The 23,256-nt window shown below is 35.6% G+C and overlaps 1 long non-coding RNA gene across 1 annotated transcript in view; it reads left to right on the top strand.

The window, feature by feature from the left end:
* The first annotated feature begins 260 nt into the window (after positions 1–260).
* Positions 261–23,256, top strand: part of LOC130012144 (uncharacterized) — a 56,007-nt gene continuing 33,011 nt past the window's right edge. Inside the window, exon 1 of the long non-coding RNA XR_008787474.1 lies at positions 261–383. This is a non-coding gene — a long non-coding RNA (uncharacterized LOC130012144). The remainder of the gene's footprint in view (positions 384–23,256) is intronic.

The raw sequence follows: 23,256 nt of genomic DNA, 5'->3' as shown, positions 1-23,256 counted from the left end.
CAGACTTTTGCTTGGAACTCTCTGGATTTGTGTTCCTGGTGTTCAAAGCTTTCCAAAAATGTATAGTTTGTTTTTTTGGGAGGACCATGTAGTGGAATTGTGTTTCTAAGCAAGCTAGAAATTTTGGCTGCAGGCAAAATAACTTGTACAGAATCAAATTATATCTACTTTCAATGTGCAATGAGTCTTACCATTTTATTTTAGAAACAGAGTACGATGTGGCAATAACATGTTACACAAATTCAAGCCATACTTACCTGCGTTTATACGCTAATTCAACGTTCAGTTATTACTCTACTCAGTACACCAATACATGTCACTCTGTGCCGAACACCTGCGGTCGACGAGTGTTCACAACATTTCGTGTGGTTTTCGCCAGTTCGGTAAGTATATTTTAAATACATTTTTTTTTCAAATAATTGATCCATCTTGGGGCTTCTTAAGGCGGCAAATGTAGACCATGTCATGGATCTCAACTGAGTTCAATAGGTATATATTTTGTCTTGGTAGTGCTATGCAGATTTGTTCAAATGAAGGTGATTGGTGTAATAAAATAATGAGGTGTCGGAGAAATTAAATTAGAGCTTGTAAAAACCGTAATGACAACCCTAACCGTCAATAGGAAATTGGTGATGGATAATTACTCCAAGGGGAGATAAGTTTGAACATTTCTAATGACCTTTTTTCAAGTCGCATCAGTAATATCTACTTACATTATAAATTTCATGAAAATCGTGCTTATATTAAAGAAGTTGCCAAGTTGGTCTCAACTTCCGGGACGAAATGACAGCGACGAATTTTCGAAATTCGAAAATCTGAAATTGCAGATGAAAATAATTTTTTTCAAGGTACTCAAAGAAAAAAGAATTAGTAAAATCGGTCAAAAAACCACAAAGTTTGTAAGTTTCTTTCGTTCGTAAAATTCGGCGATTTCGAATTCGTAAAACGTTTTGAAAATATTTTTAATCCGCAGCCACCAACCATTCTTGGGGGGGGGGGGGTAGGTCAAAGTTTCAGAAAGATCCCATAGTTTGATTCTGAGATATAAGATTTATGGGAAAATAACAAAAAAAAAACAAAAACAAAAAAAGCTAGATCTGCTACTGTCCCATGCAGATATGAAAGCTTTCATATTCATCGTCACATATTTTTACAAAACTTCACGTCAGGTGTTACTAACTTTGTCAAAATGGTGAAAGTATTATTGACTAGTGTATAACGGTACTAAACATTTCAACCGGGTAAAATTTCCCGTATTTACATATATTCACGGTCACTTCCTGTTACATGTCATTGGTGACATAAATAATCTCAAAGATAGGTTGCCAGGCACCGAAACATACGCCCACAGCAGCTAAATCGCCCGGGAAGACAACATGAGTTGTATATTCTTGCTTTTGATGGTAATGAAAGATTTATAATTCACTAGAAATTGTTTAGCTCATGCTAACGTTTTGTATACAAAACATTTCAAGTTACCAAAATTCATTGAAAATAAATATACTTGTTCGTCTCAAGACCTCAAACTCTATGTATCAATCGAAAGTCTATCGAAATGATTATATATAGGCGTAAACACGGTGTATAAATATGAAATCAATCAGATGATAACTTTGGTCTTTAAAGCAGTTCTCAAGGGCCACAACTCTGGCCATAATTATCGGAAATCGTTGAAAATCAATAGCTTTTTCGTCTGATGACCTTAAACACTGTGTATAAATTCAAGGTCAATCGGATATTAACTTTAGCCTCTAGAGCGTCCACAAGCTTTTTCAAAGTGATCAAGTGAAAATCAATAGGCTTCTTCGTCGCATGACCTTAAAAACTGTGTATAAATATAAAGTCAATCGGATATTAACTTTAGCCTCTAGAGCGTCCACAATCAATTGTAGACGCCGGACCGACGGACGGGGGCGACGACAATATACGACCACATTTCAATGTGGGTGTATAAAAAGGAAAAATAATTATTAAAATCAGCAAAAAACTTGCTGAGTTATAACGAAAAACATTTCAACCGGGCAAAATTTGCCGTTATTTGTTACGAATTAAATCGGTCAAAAACTGCCTAAGTAATGACAACCAGGAATGGACTTCAAATCAGTTGTCATTGATCTTGTCAACAATCTTAAAGAGAACAGAATTATTAATTTGGTTATCAGGGTAAACATTTCAACAGGCAAGATTTTCTGTTTTAACAGTTAATTTGCCCAGTACCTGTGATTAGCAACCGATTTTTACAAAACTTGACAAATAAGCTCTTACTGACCAGCTTAATCGTTTGCGATCAACTTGTGATTTGAATTTCTTCAGTTTTTAAAGACATTAAATTGAATAACGTGAATTTAATAAAAACAAAATCGGCTAAAATCTGACCGGGTTAAAAAGAGGAATGTTTCAACCAGACATCACTTAACATCAGGTGTTACTGACTTTGTCAAAATGATGAAAGTATTATTGACTAAAGTATAATAACGGTACTAAACATTTCAAACGGGTAAAATTCCTCGTTTTTACATATTCACGGTCACATGTCGATGGGTTATATAAAGAATCTCAAAAAGGAAAAAGAATTATTAAAATCGGCAAAAGAGAGAGAAATGCGATTTAACGTCCACTCGACACAAACTAGGTCATTACGGGACTAACACATGGTTGAATTTTATTTCAATAATTCGCTTGCGCGTAGGGGTCTTTAGCTGAGGGAGAAAACCGGAGGACCCGAAGAAAACCCACGAGGTTGGACAGGCGACCCTACTCCTTGTCACGTACTACCGGGAAATAGAAACGACGCCAGGATTCAGAAAATGTAACTCCCATGTCTGTAAGTATAATATCACAAAAGCTTTAAAGACTTTTCACGTTTCAAGATGGTGCACTTCCGGTTGTCAGTTCTGTTTTACTTCCGGGATGAAATGTCAATGGTACTCAAAGAAACATAAATTAGTAACATAAGTCAAATAGTCACCGAGTTATAGGTATGTAGGTCAATTTCCTCGTTCGTAAAATTCGGTGATTTCGGATTCCTAAAACGTTTTGGAAATATATTTAATCAACAACCGCACCCCATATTTTTTTTTGTGGGGGGGGGGGGGCAAAGATTCAGAAAGATCCTATGGTTAGATTCTGAGAAATCCGATTTGCAGAAACTACACACACAAAAGAAAAAAAAAATAATAATAACTAGATCTGCTACTGTCTCATGCAGATATGAAAGCTTTCATATTCATCGTCACGTGACATGGATTATATCAAGTATCTTAGAAGAAAAAAGAACAAGAAAAAAATAATTATCAAAAACGGTGAACAACTCTAAACATACTGAAAAACATTGCACCCGAGCAAAAAAAAAAAAAAAATCTGAAAAGTAAAGGGAAATAATTGGGACTTGGATTGCTGTAATTGGAATGATCTCCCGTTCCAGAAGTTTCAGAAAAATGGATCAAGCCGTTTAAAAACTGGACGGATGAGAAAATGGCGGGAAAGAACTAAAAAAATGGCAGGTAAATATCGAAAAAATAAATGAGATAACTTTGAACGGAACTTATATTTTTTGAATCAGATTGACCTCAGCTGTTCGAATATTTAGGATAAATTTGTAAATTTTGAAAATTAAAGACATAAATTGTCCTGCAAACAACTTTGTCGGCACGTTAAAGGTCAAAGGCGAAATTCAAAATTTTGAAATTTTCAAACAGCAAAAATTCGACCTTGATCGAGGACTATCCTGAAATGTACTAATTTCCGAAATAGGAGACGCACTGAACATACTACAGCCTATTGTGTTTATTTTCACACCCGTTAAAGTGGATTTTTCACTGTTCTTCATATTAAATTCCAAATGGAGACCATCAGTTGACCGAAATCAAAATTCTGTTCTGAACCTTTTTTGGACATTCCTTCAGGGATTCAGAAAATATAACACCCATGTCTGTAAGTATAATATCGCAAAAGCCTGATGGATTTTTCACGTTTCAAGATGGTGGCACTTCCGGTTGTAATGTTGTATCGATAGACATCATATTTTGTGTACGCATCAGTAATTTCTTATCTAGTATAGAAAAAAAAAATTCAAGGCAATCTGATCTATATTTAGTCGATTTTTTTAAAAATTTGATCCTTAATTTCTCCAAAGGGAGATACGTTAGGGCATATCTAATGGTATCGTTGAAGTTGGGTCAATGAGATGTACATACATTCCAATTTCATGAAAATCGTACAAATATCAAAGAAGTTGTCAGTTCTGTTTTACATCCTGGACGAAATGTTAATGACGTAATTTTCGAAATTCGAAAATGGGGGGGAGGGGCAGGGGTGGATGGCCGAATGGTTAGCACGTGCATGCTGTATCATAAAGCCCGTCATTGAGTCAACTGGGGTGGTTTCGAATCCCCGGTTGTACGTGACAAGGAGTAGGGTCGCCTGTCCAACCTCGAGGGTTTTCTCCGGGTCCTCCGGTTTCCTCCCACTGCTAAAGACCCCTACGCGCAAGCGAATTATTGAAATAAAATTAAACCATATGTTAGTCCCAAAATGACCTAGTTTGTGTCGAGTGGACGTTGAACCTCATTTCTCTCTCTCTCTCTCTCTCTCTCTCTCTCTCTCTCTCGAAAATCGGAAATAGCAGATTTGAAGTAAATATTTAAAGGTACTCAAAGAAAAAAAAAATTAGTAACAAAGATTACATAGTCACAGAGTTATGGGTGTGTAGGTCAAATTCTTCGTTCCTAAAATCCGGTGATTTCGGATTCGTAAAACGTTTTGAAAATATATTGATTCCAAGGCTAACCAGAAATGTATTAATTTCGGAAATAGGAGACGAATTCACGAAACGCCGGCTGATTTCGATTATATTCAAGCCGTTATTTGGAATTTTTTACTCCTAAACAACTTTGTCGGCACGATAAACGCAAAGGGCAATATTCGAATTTTTGGAAATATTTAAATACCAAACATTCGACCATGAGCCAGGCTATCCTGAAATTTATTAATTTCAGAAATAGGAGACGCATTGAACATACTATGCCATTACTACGGTCTATTGTGTTTATTTACAAGCCCGTTAATGTCTTTAAGTATAATATCGCAAAAGCTTCAGGGATTTTTCACGTTTCAAGATGGTGGCACTTCCGGTTCGATCGATAGACTTCATATTTTGTGTACGCATCATTAATTTCTTACCTAGTATAGAAAAAAAAATCCAGGGCAATCGGACATAATTTTTGTCGATTTTAATGAAAAATTTGATCCTTATTTTCTCAAGGGGGAGAAAAGTTAGAAAATGTCTAATGACTTCGTTGAAGTTGGATCAACCAGGTCTTCTTACATTCTAAATTTTATGAAAATCGTACTAATAGTCAAGAAGTTATCATGTTTGTTTTACTTCCGGGATGAGCTGTCAATATTCGAATTTCGAAAATCGGAAATATCAGATTTAAAGTAAATGTTTTAAGAATAAGTAAAAATAGATCACAAAATCACAAAATTGCCGCTCTGTAGGTCAATTTTTTCATCAGTAAATTTCGGTGATTTCGGATTCGTAAAACGTTTTGAAAATATATCGATTCCAAGGCCAGCACCCATTCTTGGAAGTAGGCTAACCAAAAATGTATTAATTTCTGAAATAGGATACGAATTCAAGAAACGCCGACCGATTTCAATTATTTTCATGCCGTTAATTGGAATTTTTCACTCCTAAACAACTTTGTCGGCACGAAAAACGTTAATTTTTGAAATATTCAAATACCAAACATTCGACCATGAGCCAGGCTATCCTGAAATGTATTAATTTCAGAAATAGAAGACGCATTTAACATACTACGGCCTATTGTATTTATTTACAAGCCCGTTAATGTAGATTTTTCACTATTCATCATATTCACTTCAAAATGGTGACCATCAGTTGACCTAAATCAAATTTCAGCTCTGAAAGTAATAGGCATTCCTTCAAGGATTCTGAAAATGTAACTACCATGTCTGTAAGTATAATATCGCAAAAGCCTTAGGGACGTTTCACGTTTTAAGATGGTGGCACTTCCGGTTCTATCGATAGACTTCATATTTTGTGTACGCAACAGGAATTCCTCAGCTAGTGCAGAAAAAAAAATGCATGACAATCTGACCTATATTTAGTCGATTTTGTTTTAAATTTTGATCCTTAATTTCTCCTAGTTATGACATATCTAATGGTATCGTTGAAGTTAGGTCAATGAGATCTATATACATACCAAATTTCATGAAAATCGTACCAAAATTAAAGAAGTTGTCAATTCATTTTTACTTCCGGGACGAAATGTCAAGGATGTAATTTTCGAAATTCGAAAATCGGAAATAGCAGATTTGAAGTAAATATTTCAAGGTGAAATGAAATGATTGAAATGGGGTTTAACGTCCTACTGTTCTGCTCCTATACTGGGCTAATGAAGACGGGCATACGCCATACAGGGAAATTTTGCCCGGGCACCGGCACTATCGCCTACTCTTATATCGAATTCCAACTGCCCAGGGATCTTTTACATGCATTCCAATGTATACACGGGACCTCGGTTTTTCGTCTCATCCGAATGACTAGACAGCTGTCCTTGTCAGGCCCTCCGTTCTGCACCACTGACAAGGGGAAACCACGTCGGAAATCCAGATAAACTTTCTCGGCCAATGCAGGGATCGAACACCCGACCTCCAGGTACTCAAAGAAAAAAGAATCAGAAGAATAGGTCACATAATCACAGAGTTATGGGTATGTAGGCCAATTTCTTCGTTCGTAAAATTCGGTGATTTCGGATTCGTAAAACGTTTTGAAAATATATTTAATCAACGTTCCCACCCCATTTTGGGGGAGGTAGGTCAAAGTTTCATAAAGATCCTATGGTTAGATTCTGGGAAATCCGATTTGCAGAAAATACACACACACACACACACAAAAATTAATAATAACTAAATCTGCTAGGCAGATATTTTAAAAAGCTTTCATATTCACTTTCAGTTTCTGTCACATGTCATGGGTTATATAAAGAATCTCAACAAGGAAAAGGAATTAATAATATCGATCAAAACTCGAAGTTATATAGGTACATGTATATATATTGAGTAAAAATCTGGGAAATAACTAAGACTTGTATTGCTGTAATCGAATTGACTCCCCGTTCCAGAACTTTAAAATGCGGGTCTAGATGTTGAAAAACGGGACAGATGAGAAAATGAAATGAAAATATCGGGAAATAACTCAAAAATGGCAGGAAAATGTCGAACAAGTAAATTGTGTCGTGGAAATTAAATGAAATGAAATGAAATGTGGTTTAACGTCCTACTGTTCTGCTCCGAACTGGACTAATGAAGACGGGCATACGCCATACTGTGTGCTATGAAGGAAATTTGGCCCGGACAGCGGCACTACGGCCTACTCTTATATCGAATTCCAACTGTCAAGGGATCTTTTAAGTGCACGCCAATGTATACACGGGACCTCGGTTTTTCGTCCCATCCGAACGACTAGACAGCTGTCCTTGTCAGGCCCTCCGTTCTGCATCACTGACAATGGGGAACCACGCTGGGAAATCTGGATGAACTTTCTCGGCCAATTCAGCGATCGAACACCCGACCTCCAGGCTAGTGAGCCAGCATCTTACCCACTTAGCCATCGTGATCCCCTTGTGTCATGGAATGATTATTTGGAAAATTATACAACCTTCAATTGCACGGTTATTAATACGAAATTAAATAGGCCTACTCTTATATCGAATTCCAACTGCCAAGTGATCTTTAAAGTGGACACAAATATAATTAACGGCGATGGCTTTATGATCTGGATATCTGTCTACGTTTTAAATTAACTTGCTAAGATTTAACGTAACAAGTAATGAAACGGGCTGAAGTGTGAAGTCGAGTCAACTAACATACTGCTAAAATATAACGAGAACCATTCCCCCTGATCAAAAGGTAATCTAAAAATAAAAAAGATATTGTTGAGACTGTATTGCTTGAATCAGATTTACTTTCCGTTGCAAAAAATCGATTAAGTCGTTCAAAACCCAGAAGCATCAGAAAATGATTAGAAAATGGTTGGGAAAATGGCGAGAAAATATCGAACAATAAACTGAGATAACTTCCAATGAATCTTATATTTTTGGAATCGGATTGATCTCAGCTATTCGAATATTTAGATCAAGGTTGTAAGTTTTAAAATGAAATGAAATGGGGTTTAACGTCCTACTGTTCTGCTCCTATACTGGGCTAATGAAGACGGGCATACGCCATACAGTGTGCTATGAGGGAAATTTTGCCTACTCTTATATCGAATTAAAATTGCCAAGGGATCTTTTACGTGCATTCCAATCTATACATGGGACCTCGGTTTTTCGTCTCATCCGAAGGACTAGACAGCTGTTCTTGCCAGGCCCTCCGTTCTGCACCACTGACAAGGGAAAACCACGTCGGAAAATCCCGATGAACTTTCTCGGCCAATGCAGGGATCGAACACCCGACCTCCAGGCTAGCGAGCCAGCGTCTAACCCACCTAGCCACCGTGGCTCCCGTAAGTTTTAAAAATTAACATAAAAAAAGGAAACCAATTAAGGAAACGACGGCTTATTCCGAGTATTTCCAAGCCGTTAATGCGGATTTTTCACTCGTACTCGTAAATAACTTTGTCGAGTTAAATGAATCAATCTACTTTCATTCCAAATATCATGAAAATTTCTAAAGACATCGTTTAAGTTAAATGAATCAAGTCTACTTTTATTCCAAATTTCATGAAATACCTCGAATGGTCACCCCATTGCTTTCTTTCTTGTGAGAACTAAGTTCAGGTCAAGTTTTATAGCCTTTCTCCTTCGTAAAATCGAAGTTTGTTGACATCTTACTACTGGAAACAGCCATGTTTGGCCTAGTTATCTGGACGAGCCTAAGTGGACAAGGGGTGCTGGGTTTGCTTTAAGTCGTTTCACCCTACTTGGATGTATTGGTGGTTGTTTCGGTCCAGTAGAATATAACTCTTTTCAAAGAGTTATTTACTGAATCCCAGACCACGGTTGTTTGTCCCACTAACTTGAATATTTAATTTCCCTCCGTCCGAAAGTTGTAATTTTTTTATATCGATATAAGCTACATGCAAATTTTAACCCGCTGACATGTGATGGAATTGTGGAAGGAGGCTGCAAGACCTACTCAAACGTTACTCGGTCCACAATGTCCATTGGTTATGGCGGTTTGCATTATTCAGTGGCTTAAAATTTGCCTTGAGAACTGTTGGAAATTTTAAAATTGAGCCAAGACTGGCATGGTGATCAACTAATTTTCTATGTAGCGCAATTCCTAATGAAACGTTCAACAAAAATAATACTACTATGTATTATATAAGATCATTTAGACAGTTATTACATCAATAACATGACATGTGACTGTTATCTAAAGATTAAGATAAAGAGCTGATAGTTTAAATATTATAGTTTAAAAATAGATAATGATAAAGGAATATATTGACACTTCAGTCAAATTACATAATTCTGAGCGAAGCTATAAATGTTGGGAGTTTTGATATAATAAGAAAATCGCAGTCTCGATTTCCATTGCTACCATTTTTACGATAATAACAATATTCTCGATTATCCATTTCACTCCATTAAAAATCACGACCATCCGATGCTTTAGAGAGTTGATTATGTAGGCCTACTGGTCATGAGAATAAATGTCTAATTAATAATTTAAATAATATTTAGGGCCTAAAGGAAGACATGCAATAGGCAAATGTGGCTCTTACATAATGGATCTTTAAAAGAAATTCACTTACATACGAGCCATTACTGTGTAGATTAAGAATGGTCGCTAACTGGTCAGGTCAAATGTATCTAATTTTGGTAAACAGTTTTTAACCGACCTTAATTTGCGACCCGGCTTTGTAGAGCCCGTACACAGAATTTACGTGTATATTTAGAACGTAGGCAGTATTTCTTTTTTAAAATTTTCATTGGTTTATAATTCACTGTATTATGTTTCTCAAATAACTACAGTAATATAATTGTTTGGCACATTATATGCCCACATTTTCATGTGGACGTATATTGTCGTCGCCCCTGTCCGTCCGCCCGTCCACAATTTGTTTGTGGACACTCTACAGGTCACAATTCTTATCCGATTTTGACGAAACTTGAAATATAGGTTTATCTCCAAAAGATCTCGATTCCTTTCGATATTGGCATGTATCGGATCGAAACTTCATGGATTATGGCCCCTGTGTGTACGAAAAATCACGTTTTTAGCTTGTGGACACTATAGAGGTCACAATTTTTATCCGATTTTGTTTAAACTTGAAATGTAAGTTTATAACCCAAATATCTCGGTTCCTTTCGATATTCGCGCATATCGGACTGTAACTTCCTGATTTATGGCCCCTGATTGTACGAAAAATCGCGTTTTTAGCTTGTGGACCCTATAGAGGTCATAATTTTTTATCTTATTTAAAAAAAACCGCATTATTATATCACCGTTACACCCTTAGGACGACTGCTGAGTTCGAATTTCGTGAAAATCGACCGAAAACTGACAGACAAAATAGCTGCCGTTCGTTCTCAAATAGCGTAAAAATATGGTATATCAAGGTTGTGGACCCTATAGAGGTCACAATTTTAATCCGATTTTGTTGAAATTTGAAATGTAAGTTTATAACCAAAAGATCTCAGGTCCTTTCGATATTCGCGCATATCGGACCGTGATTTCCTGAATTATGGCCCCTGATTGTACGAAAAATCGCGTTTTTAGCTTCTGGACACTATAGAGGTCATAATTTTTATCCGATTAAAAAAACCGTATTATTATATCACCGTTACACCCTAAGGACGGCTGAGTTCGAATTTCGTGAAACTTGAAATGTAAGTTGATAATCGAAACATCTCGATTTCTTTTGATATTCGCGCATATCGTACCTTAACTTCTTGAATTATGGCCCCTGATTGTACGAAAAATCGCGTTTTTAGCTTGTGGACCCTATAGAGGTCATAATTTTTATCCGATTTTAAAAACCGTATTATTATATCACCGTTACACCCTAAGGATGGCTGAGTTTGAATTTCGTGAAAATCGGCCAAAAATTGACAGACAAAATGGCCGCCGTTCGTTCTCAAATAGCGTAAAAATATGGTATATCAAGGTTGTGGACCCTATAGAGGTCACAATTTTTATCCGATTTTGTTGAAACTTGAAATGTAAGTTGATAACCGAAACATCTCGATTTCTTTTGATATTCGCGCATATCGTACCGTAACTTCTTGAATTATGGCCCCTGATTGTACGAAAAATCGCGTTTTTAGCTTGTGGACCCTATAGAGGTCATAATTTTTATCCGATTAAAAAAAAAACCGTATTATTATATCACCGTTACACCCTAAGGATGGCTGAGTTCGAATTTCGTGTAAATCGGCCCAAAATTGACAGATAAAATGGCCGCTGTTCGTTCTCAAATAGCGTAAAAATATGGTATATCAAGGTTGTGGACCCTATAGATGTCACTATTTTTATCCGATTTTGTTGAAACTTGAAATGTAAGTTTATAACACAAAGATCTCGGTTCATGTCGATATTTGCGCATATCTAATTGTAATTTCCTGAATTATGGCCCTTGATTGTAGGAAGAATCACTTTCTTTTTAGCTTGTTCTCTATCCATCTCTCGAAAATATGGGCGTATCCTGCCTGGCAGCCGCTGTTTTTCATCTTGAAATTGTGCATAACAATATTCCATTATTTAAGGGACTATATTTTCCTAACATTCGTTTATTTTTGTTTTCTTTTCTACTACTGTGAAACTATTGTAAATCCAAATTTTTTAAAGATATCTTACAAATATTTTACACTTTATCGCAAAGGTTACTATTCCAATCCGATTAAAATACAGATCTATATTTCGTTTTGTTTTTTATACTCTTCGATGGTCTACACTACCTTAAGATCTGACAAGTTATAGTTGAAGTTCACGTCGGGGGTCAACAGCGCGACTTTTGATCTTATGACATCAGACATTGATTAATCAATCAGTGTTAAGCTTCTAGTGGTTTATCCACAGCCCAAGAACTCGCCGTAACAACCGTTTCAATGGCTAATCCCTCACATCATCCAGAACACGTCAATAATAACAACTCTTCCAGATTCTAGGGTAGGAAACACAATAAAAACGAAATTTTGAACTATAAAAACGAAACAAACTAGAACTGCGATGCAGTAATGACGGGTTTCACCGGTGCAACGTTGCTCTAAACATACCAATGAAACCGTTAAACAGGTTTGCGCATAAGCATTGCACACATCAAATCAAATGGACGCAGAATCAACCAAATCTAGCAATATCAATTTATTTTATACATTTGTTACATGTAAGTGTACAGTACTTCCGGTGATAATGAAAATGTTCAATTAGTTTTATGAAATCAGAAATGGGATAAGGCATCCCATGGTGAAAATTTTATGTAAATCGAATAATAATTGCCACTTTTATAGACCAAAAACCTTGAAAAGTGACTTGTAGAAAATCGTTTATTTCTCTGCAACCGTATAAGTTAGAAATCTTTTTTGGTATCTGTATGATCGCATGGGTTAATTCTATTTGTTGATTGGAATCAAATATCGTAATTTTAAATACAATACAAATCAGACTCATTTGAATAAAATATCTGTTTTGAAGGCTCAAAATACAGTTCTTGCAAAAATGACGTTACTTCCGGTGATAATGAAAATCTTAAATTACTTATATTAAATCCTAAATAGCTTTAGGCATCACATGGTGAACATTTTATGAAAATCGAATAATAATTGACACTTTTATGGATCAAAAACGTTGAAAAGTGACCTGTTGAAAATCGTCTATTTCTCTGCAACCGTACAAGTTAGAAACCATTTTGTGATATCTATATGATCGTATGGGTTCATTCTATTAGTTGATTGGAATCAAATATCAAAATTTTAAACAAGTAACAAAAACGACTCATTTGAATAAATTATTTGTTTCGAAGGCTATAAATACAGTTTTTGTTTTGCCCAAATTACGTCATTTCCGGTGACATCGAAAATGTTAAATTGGTTTGACCTAGTCAAAATTGACCTTATGCATCAAATGGTGTCACTTTTATGAAAATCCAATAACAATTGACTCGTTTACAGGCGAAATAGCGTAAAAAGTGACTCATGCAAAATTGCCCATTTCTCGGCAACTGCTCATATTACAAACTAATTTTCACATACATTCTCTGCGTATGGATTATTGCTACACCTTTATGAAAGCTGCGAAGAAATATTTTAAAATATGAAAAGCCTTAATGGGTTGCGAATAGACCATTTTACGCCTTTTTCACCTTTAAATTGAAATGGCGTAAAATGAAATCAAAATTAAAAAAACTGCTTAGGACATTTTTTTTCGCCTTTACATGACACATCTTTTTTACTTTTTACTTATTTTAAGAAAAAAAATATTTGCTTGCGAAAAGACGTTCCTAATCGCCAAAATTATGGTTTTTGTCAAAATTACGCCTTTTCACCTTTAAATTGAAATGGCGTAAAATGAAATCAAAATTAAAAAAACTGCTTTCAACTTTTTTTTCGCCTTTACAAGACATATCTTTTTACTTATTTAAAAAAAAAATAATATTTGCTTGCGAAAAGACGTTCCTAATCGCCAAAATTATGGTTTTTGTCAAAATTACGTCATTTCCGGTGCCGACAGAAAACTTTGTCGGTAATAAAAAAGTTTAGACTTTGCAGCATTGAGCATATGAACTTTGTTTTATACAAATCGAGCAATAAATAATTAACCTACAACCTACAAACTGGATTAGCCAATAGCGGCCAAGGTACATTATCGAAGACATCGAATCGATCCGACAAGTAGTTTCTGAGATATGCTCAAGTGGAAAAAAAAATTAATAATAATAATAATCTTAACAAAAACAATAGCGTGAAACCCTAAATAGAATCTGTGTTTTAATCAGATTGCCATTCAATCTGCTGCAATGCAATTCTATGAATATCGATAATGTAATGAACAGTGGGGAATGTTAAAATCTGTTGATGTATATATTGGCAAAAATATAATTTTTGCCAGAATGACGTCATTTTCAGTGACTAATTGGTTACATCTAAGGAATATTCACAGAATGCTGCAATTTTTTTTATGAATATCAAACAACTATTTTTTCTTTTATTTTCATAAAAAGTTGAAAAGTGATTCCCACAAAATTGCTTATTTCCCGAACATGTCAAAAATTTGAAATGATCTATGGATTTATTTTTTGCTCTTATATATGATTTATATATGCCTTTGAAAATAGTTGTGTTTCAGCCTTAAGATCTAAATTGCAGGAAAACGAAATTCGAAAATTGGTTTCTGTCTTACAACAGCAGTTCATTTTAACCCCTAAAAGTGTTCTGAAAAAGGTAAAAAAAAAATGCTCGTTTCTCTCAATCAGAGCTATAAAGTCTCAGAAAACAAAATTTGGAATCATTTTACTCGACATATTTATTCAAATTTAAATAAGGGCTAACCTTTTACACCAATTTACTTATTTCCGAAAGTTCGCATGTTTCTGACATGTGCCGACTTTTCAAAAATAATCCAGTGAGAATTTTTGTGCGAAATAAGCATGGTGGAAACAGAAAAAAAAACATATCAATCTGATATTGTTTCAAACAAGCTTCAAATTGTGAAAACCTAATAAGTATTATTGTCGCGAAACAATTCTTCTTCACTAGACATTTCTAACCGAATGCACCGAGTTTGTGAAGTACCTGTCTACCTTAATGCGAAATGCAAGTGCCCCATTTAACGCACGCGTAGTCGAAATGTTTATGTTCTGAGAAGGTATGGCAAGCATTTTTCGAGTCGGGGTATCACCTGGAACAGACCTTAGGTGTGATTTTCAAAGGATTCGATCGGAAATCGCTGAAAATCAATAAGCTTCACAAGTATGATAGTTTTGTAGCTATGGGTTTTAGACGTTCAATTATCTAATTGGTCAAATATGATGTAATTAAGCCAAATGATGCAATCGTGATTTTTCTATCACATGTTTTTCGACACAATCTATCCTTGAACTTAGACCCTCTTTTCTGTTATTCTCGCACTATTTTGCGTTTTAAATAAACTCATACTATAGCTAATATACTGACAATAGACAATAATTTGTAAAGATAAAAATATTGTTTAAACCATCTTATTTCTCCATTCCTTGTCTATAAATTTAAAAACAATGTCGCGACGACGATATTGCTACACAAGGGTCATAACTCTGGCACTTCGAGTGTTGGCCGAGAAAGTTCATCAGTATCTTCCAGCATAGTTTCTCCTTGTCGGTAATGCAGAAAGGGGGGCCTGACAAGGACAGTTTTCTAGTTGTCTGGATGACACGTAAAGATCCATTGACAGTTGGAATTCGAGATAAGAGTAGGTTGTAGCACCGCTGTACGAGCAAAATCTCCCTCATAGCACAATGCATGACATATGCTTGTCTTCGTGACTAAAAATATCAATTATTCATTTATCCAGTTGTTTTCTTGGTAAATATTGACCAGATCGTATTGTAGCACCTAACTCGCAAAATATGTATCCTATCTGCAGTGGCTATATCCAGCACAATAATACACAGTTATCATTTCACAAGATTAGACAAGTCGACAAGAAACTGCAACAACTTTCCGCAGGACCTGGTGCAGAAATGTATTGTCTCAAGCTCCTTTTATAAAAAGCTGACGGACAGTTTTGTCGTATGATGCAGACTATCTCTATAGAACAAGAATGAACAAAAGTATTACCTGTACCCGTGATGTGTCAAATTGTCAATCCTAAGTGTTTCGGAATATGTTTTCTTCAATATTACGACATCCTGAGTGAGAAAAAGTACTTTCTTTTTGTTTTCAAGTGTCGGTAGATTTTTTTGTTGAAAATAAATCAGACATACTGCTGCACCATATTATAAAATTAAAAAGTGGTGGTCATGTTTCAACTACTCTGAATGATGAAGTAGCAGTCTGAATTATGATAGCCGACTTGTATAGCTGTGCAAAGGTGCCCAGTTTAGAAGTGCCAGGAATTGGACACGTCAATTCATATTCCGTTGCAATATCGAGAACCCGATTCGCCGTCATTTTCAAGTTCATTGCTAGGAATACGTAAGATAGATGTATTCATGCCATTACTATTATAGAAACAAACTTGCAACTGTTGGATTTTGTATGGACAAATTCAAGTTGTGGATACTGAGTCGAAAGTCTAAACTTCAGTTGGCAATTTCGATAACCGATGACTTCAATACCTTCTATCTTTAGAAACAATTTGAACATATGACTTAGTCAGCTGTACATGTTTCTCTTTAATTGCAGTGCAAAATAGACAAAACGATTCTATGAGAGGATGTCGTTGTTTGTCGGTTTCTCCTTCATAGAGACATCTTGTATATATATATATATATATGTCTTATAACACGCGGCATGGCAGTATACTTTATTAGATTGGTTGTACTCTCAGTCAGTGATTATTAGAACTAGATATTTTTTAAATATTAAGTGTGATTTCTTGGTGTCAGTGGAGGGTGGGCCTGGCAGTTAGGAACAGTGTCTGGTCGATCAGAACGGAAATGTGAGTAGGTCGTAGCGCCGTTGTCCGTGCAAAATTTCCCACATAGAACACTTCATTCCGGTTAGTGCAGAATTTTATTCATTCATTCTTGAAATATTTAAAAATTCAACAGTAACTGAATGAAAACATTGACCTCTAGGTAGACCTATGGACTGGTTGTCACTTCAAATTCACACAAGCGCTTGCCATGCAAGATAGGCCCGTATTTTGCAAGAGATTGACAGAGACCAAGCTAAAAAAAAGAAGCGATTTTTCGTACAAATTCAAAACTTAACGTTCATTACAATGTACCTGTGATATATTAAAACGGTTTTTAAAATTTGATAAAAATTGTGACCTGTATAGGGTCCAAAAGCTAAAAGCACGATTTTTCGTAAAATCAGGGGCCACATATTTCAGGAAGTTACGATCCGATATGTATGAATATCGAAAGGAACCAAGATCTTTGGATTGTAAACATGAGCCCACAACCTTGATATATCATATAGTTACACTATTTGCGTACGAGGGGCAACCATTTTGTTCGTCACTTTCGGTCCGATTTTTACGAAATTCGAACTCAGCCATCCTTAGGGTGTAACGGTGACATATTCGAACGGATAACAATCGTGACCTCTATGGGGTCTACGAGCTAAAAACGCGATTTTTCTTACAATCAGCGGCCATAATTCAGGAAGTTATGGTCCGATATCCGCGAATATCTACAGGAACTGACATCTGTGGTTTATATACTTCGATTTCAAGTTTCAACAAAATCGGATAAGATTGTGACCTCTACGGTGTGCACAAGCTAAAAACATGATTTTTTGTACAATCAGGGGCCATAATCCATGTAGTTACGGTCAGATACATGCCAATATCGAAAGGAACCAAGATCTTGGGGAGAGAAACCTATATTTCAAGTTTCGTTGAAATCGGATTAAAATTGTGACCATATTACTACAAAATTCAATTGCAACTTAACATAATATCTAATGTTGATATTGGTGACTTTTTTTTATATTTAACCCCTCTGACCCTTCTTCCAGCATAGGATCTCAAGTGGGTCGTAATCATTCCTTTTTTGGAAAATCTACTGAAAGATCTGAGAATCAAATTGTCTCTAGAGCCAATGATGACACTGAAAATGCACGTAAAGTATATTGCTCCTGTCAAGACCTAGTTTTGGACAAATGCTAGCATGTGATTCCATCAGTTGCAAGACTGAGTGGAATCATTATGCATGTGTAATTACAACGCGTGCACCGAAACATTCATTGTTTTGTTCAGACTGCAAATCTGGGACAAAGATATAATTCAAGCAAACAATTTCAGAAATGTTTAATACAATTATTATATTTATACATGTGCTTCAATGTAAACAGGCCCGTTAGTTTTAGAGTTAGGAGTGCTGAAATTTAGAGAGAGCGAAATAGGGTTTATCGACCACTCGACACAAACTAGGTCATTTCGGGACTAACGTATGGTTCAATTTTATTTCAATAATTCGCTTGCGCGTAGGGGCCTAGCAGTGGGGGGGAACTGGAGGACCCTCAGAAAACCCACGAGGTTGGACGGGCGACCTACTCCTTGTCACGTACAACCGGGGAATCGATGCTGAAATTGAAAACAACATCGGGCGTGATACAGTTGGCAAATACTATTTCAAATATAAGCTAAACAACAATTTTTCATTCTTTATGATTCCTTCATTTACCGACCTGGCTAACTTTATGGTAGTGTTTTTCCAACAATATTTTTTCAAGTTGCATAAAGAGATACAGAATTTCATACATAGCGGTGTTCTTGATGAAATTAAACCAAAATGTAATGGGGTTTATCGTCCTACTTTTCTACACCAACTGGGATAACGAAGACGGACTTATGCCATACAGTGTGCCATCTGTGAAATTTAGCCCGGATAGCGGCGCCATGACGGTCTACTTTTATTACGAATAAAAGCTGCCAGGGGTTTTCGTACGATCCGAACGACTAAACACTGTCCATGGGAACTAATAATGACAGAAACATTATACTTTTATTACTTATTATAGCAGCCAAGGGTTTTTGTCCGATCCAAAAAACTAGACACTGCCCGTGTCTACAATAACGACATCCTCTGCAAATCACAGGGGCGGAAATTTAATGTCAAAAATATTATAAAGCTTAATTTTGCCAGTGTGTATACTAGCTGACGATGTTATAAAACCCATAGATATATTTCTATGGTATAACCGATATCTTCCGGCGTGCCCCCCCCCCCTTGTTATTGATGCAGGAAGGGGGTCTGGCACAGACAGAGGCTGGTATATATATATATATATTATATATATATATATATATATATATACATATTTTTAGAGCAGTAAACTATTATAGACCAACAGTATATAAATATTAATTGGCTTAACTGTAAATAAAAATCAAATAAAATTCTCCATATCCTACACACTTGTCTTCAACAAAAAATTAACAAATGCTGTTTAGCTTATATTTGAAATAGTATTTGCAAACCATCACATTCGATGTTTTCAATTTTAACCTTTCAACCTGCCGAAAAGCGAGTCGTCTGTATCAACATAATGGTCCCGATCAGGTGCTCAATCGCCAAATTGAACACACGGTGGCGACGCCAAGCGCAACATACTGATGATTGCTAGGTAGAAGTATCAAAATTCTAAATAAGTTCGACGCCCATGATTAACATGTAAAGCGACAATGAAGTAGACATTATTCGTCTTAATAATAGAAATAAGATGAAACAGAATTAAAATTAACACTGAACAAATAATGAAGTTGGATTATACATTGTCTTAATTTAGAAATTACACGAACAGAAGTTAGAAATAACATGAATAGAAGTTAGAAATTGGACGACAGCATGTTAGAATTTTTAATCTAATATACCGCCATACAAATCACCGTAAATGTATTAACTCTGTTATCCCACCGCTACCTCTGGCAGAAAATATTAATTTAAAACCTCTTCGCCCATTCTTGACCAAATATGGACACACAAAAGGGGAGAAAAGAGAAAGAGAGATAATTGCTATAAATAGACGAACTACATTTTATTGTTTGTCTGCCGGTCAGATCTACTGGATAAAGCCAACTTCAAGTTTGGTGAAAGGTCAAGTGATGTAAGCAGGGCTAGCGGTAATCCCAACCCCAACTCTAACCCAGACCAAAAACATCAACTTTTAAAGACTGAACTGAAAGTATGCTGAAAGAAAGATATCCACGGACAATATGGTAATTATATTCTTGACGGCCCTTACATGGGATACACATTTCTCGCCATTTACCAGAGTCATCTACCTTACATTAATGCGTATTACGTTAATGTGTATTTTTCACTCGTAAACAACTTTGTCGGCACGAAAAAGGTAAAAGGCGAAATTGGAAATTTTAAATGTTTCAAATAACAAAAATTCGACCATGCGCCAGGCTATGCACACATATAATTATTTCAGAAATAGGAGACAAATTCAACAAACTACGGCCTTTTATGTTTATTTACCAATCTGATTAAAACACAGATCCAATTTCGTTTCGTTTTTATAGTTCAAAATTTCAATTTTACTTGTCTTTATTACACTTGGATCTGGAAGAGTTGTTATTTAACTCGTGTTCTGCTGGAAATGAGGGGTCAGCTAATCAAATGTTCTGTCGAATCGAGCGTTTTACCTTTTTTGCGCGGAACTGTGGGTAGACATTAGCGGCAATAGAAATCAAAACAAAGCAAAAGTAGATAAAAAAAATACATGGCGTTCGCTAATTGGTTAATCGATTGACTGACGTTATCTAGTCAAATGTCGCTTGCTTGGTACCTGACGTCATAGAACGTGAACTCTCACTATAACTTGTTAGATCTACATGTAGTGTAGGCCATCGAAAGTATAAAAAACGAAACGAAATAAAGATCTATATTTTAATTAGATTGGTTTATTTACAAGCCCGTTGATGTAGACTTTTCACCGTTTCCAAAATTCAATTCAAAATGGTGACTATCAATTGACCTAAATCAAAATTCTGCTTGGATGATTTTGTAGGCATTCCTGCGAGGATTCAGAAAATATAACTACCGTGGCTGTAAGTAAAATATCGCCAAAGCCTTAGGGATTTTTCACGTTTTAAGATGGTGGCACTTTCGGTTCGATCGACAAACTCCATATTTTGTGTACTCATCCGTAATTACTTAACTAGTACAGAAATAAAAAATCATGGCAATCTGACCTATATTTCGTCGATTATTTTTAAAAATTTGATCCTTAATATCTCCAAGGGGAGATAAGTTACAAATTTCTGAAGATATTTTTCAAGTCGCATCAGTAAGATCTACTTACGTACTAAATTTCATGAAAATCCTGCAACTATTAAAGAAGTTGCCAAGTTGGTCTCAACTTCCGATTCGAAATCACAGCGACGAATTTTCGAAATTTGAAAATCTGAAATTGCAGATGAAAATGATTTTTTTCAAGGTACTCAAAGAATTTTTTTTTATTAAAATAGGCCAAAAATCCACAAAGTTACGACTATGCATTGTCAGTTTTTTCGTACTTAAAATTCGGTGATTTCGGATTCGTAAAATGTTTTGAAAATATATTTAATCCACAGCCGCACCCCATTTTTTTGGGGGGTAGGTCCAAGTTTCAGAAAGATCCTATGGTTAGATTCTGAGATATAAGATTTGCAGGAAATACACACAAAAATATTAATAATAATCTTAACAGAAACAATAAGCTTTCATATGTTTTACAATAATCTTAACAAAAACAATAAGCTTTCATATGAAATATGAAAGCTTAACTAGATCTGCATTGCAGATATCAAAGCTTTCATATTAACTGCAAAAGGGGATATTTTTGTGCAGAATGTTTAACGTGCACGAAAATCGATCCTAATTATGTCAATATATAAACATAAAATGCACATTTCTTGCTTGCAAGGAATATAATTATGGTTTTATATACGAACATTGCTTACTTCTGATTTGTTAAAGACTCAAGGGCACAACCAGCGTGTTCTTTATATGCAAACGTAAAACGTATATTTGCATACATCAAGTTTGAAAGATTTAGAATAAAGTTATCTAACCAGGTATGGTGTTTCCACATATCGAACGAAATGAAAACTACGCTGCGGAAAATATTGCGCAAACATGAAACCGAAATGAATTGTCACGAACTGTTTAAATGTAACATAAAACATATTGCTGCAAATCTGAGACAAAGGTATAATTTAAGCAAACAATTTCAGAAATGTTTAATACAATTATTATATGTATACTTGTGCTTCAGTGTAAACAGGCCCGTTCCTTGCATTTAGTTTTAGAGTAAGGAGTGCTGAAATTTAGAGAGAGCAAAATGGGGTTTTATCGACTACTCGACACAAACTAGGTCATTTCGGGACTAACGTGTGGTTCAATTTTATGTAGACGGGCGACCCTACTCCTTGTCACGTACAACCGGGGAATCGATGCTGAAATTGAAAACAATATCGGGCGTGATACGGTTGGCAAATACTATTTCATTCTTTTTGATTCCTTCATTTACCGACCAGACCAACTTTATGGTAGTGTTTTTCAAACAATATTGGGGATCACGATGTCTAAGTGGGTAAGACGCTGGCTCGCTAGCCTGGAGGTCGGGTGTTCGATCCCTGCATTGGCCGAGAAAGTTCATCCAGATTTTCCGGCGTGGTTCTGTAGCAGTGTAAATCTTCGATAATAACTAAAGACTGGAACTATCCTTCAGACTATTTATTACCGGAAAACATTAAACATCATATACGGAGAACAGCACGTCCGACAAGCAGAGTAACTGTCCTGGAAACGGGATGAAACCTAGAATGCTATATTAATGTACAAATCGGTATTTATAATAAAATGGTATCTAAGGAATTAACAATATACCCGCACTATATTAATAGCAATTAAAGAGGAAAGATTAAAATATAAAAGACATTGCAATAAAATAAAATAATTAGGTAGTAATTAATCTCATTAATGTGTCAGCTGTCAACCGTCTGTCAATAGATTAGTAGCTTAACGTCTAATTAAAATGAGGGATTAACAGAAATATAAGAATAATAGAAACTTTTAATTGAATGAATGAAAAATGAACGAAGGAATTATTGAAAGAATACAATAGAAACAGTTCATAAATTTATCACCATTATAATTTCCTCTAGGGTGAAAATGATTCGTCCTCGGATCATAATAAAATAACAAAATTAAACAACGCTTAAATACTTTTTCAAAATGTCTACATAATAATGGTGATAACTTAAGATTAAAACAAAATGTAAAAGTTGTTCTGTTAAACTTCCGATGAAAACACATTTTTTATAAAAAAAATCATCACTTTAAGCAATAATTACCTGGAGGTAACGTATGCTTTATACTCTTAAAGAATATTGGGTTTTCCTTGGCAATCACACCCCAGTCTTCCCAATCTATTCTTGTTTATCGATCTCCATTTTGCGGTCCCGAGCCTTCTCGTTCTACCTTTAGTTGGACTTTCCCAGTTTTTGCGTTTACCTGGAAATGGAAGACGTTTGAAAGTTTTAAGTTTTCTTTGCGGGGTTATGTCCACACCCCTGTTGGAAACACACAGATATCAGCCTGGTTTCGATTTTCCAACAACCACGGTTCTGGGCCCGAAATCT

This window comes from Patella vulgata, chromosome 1 (assembly GCF_932274485.2).
Source record: "Patella vulgata chromosome 1, xgPatVulg1.2, whole genome shotgun sequence".
In the NCBI taxonomy this organism is placed as follows: domain Eukaryota; kingdom Metazoa; phylum Mollusca; class Gastropoda; family Patellidae; genus Patella; species Patella vulgata.
This window is presented reverse-complemented; position numbering and strand designations above follow the sequence as displayed.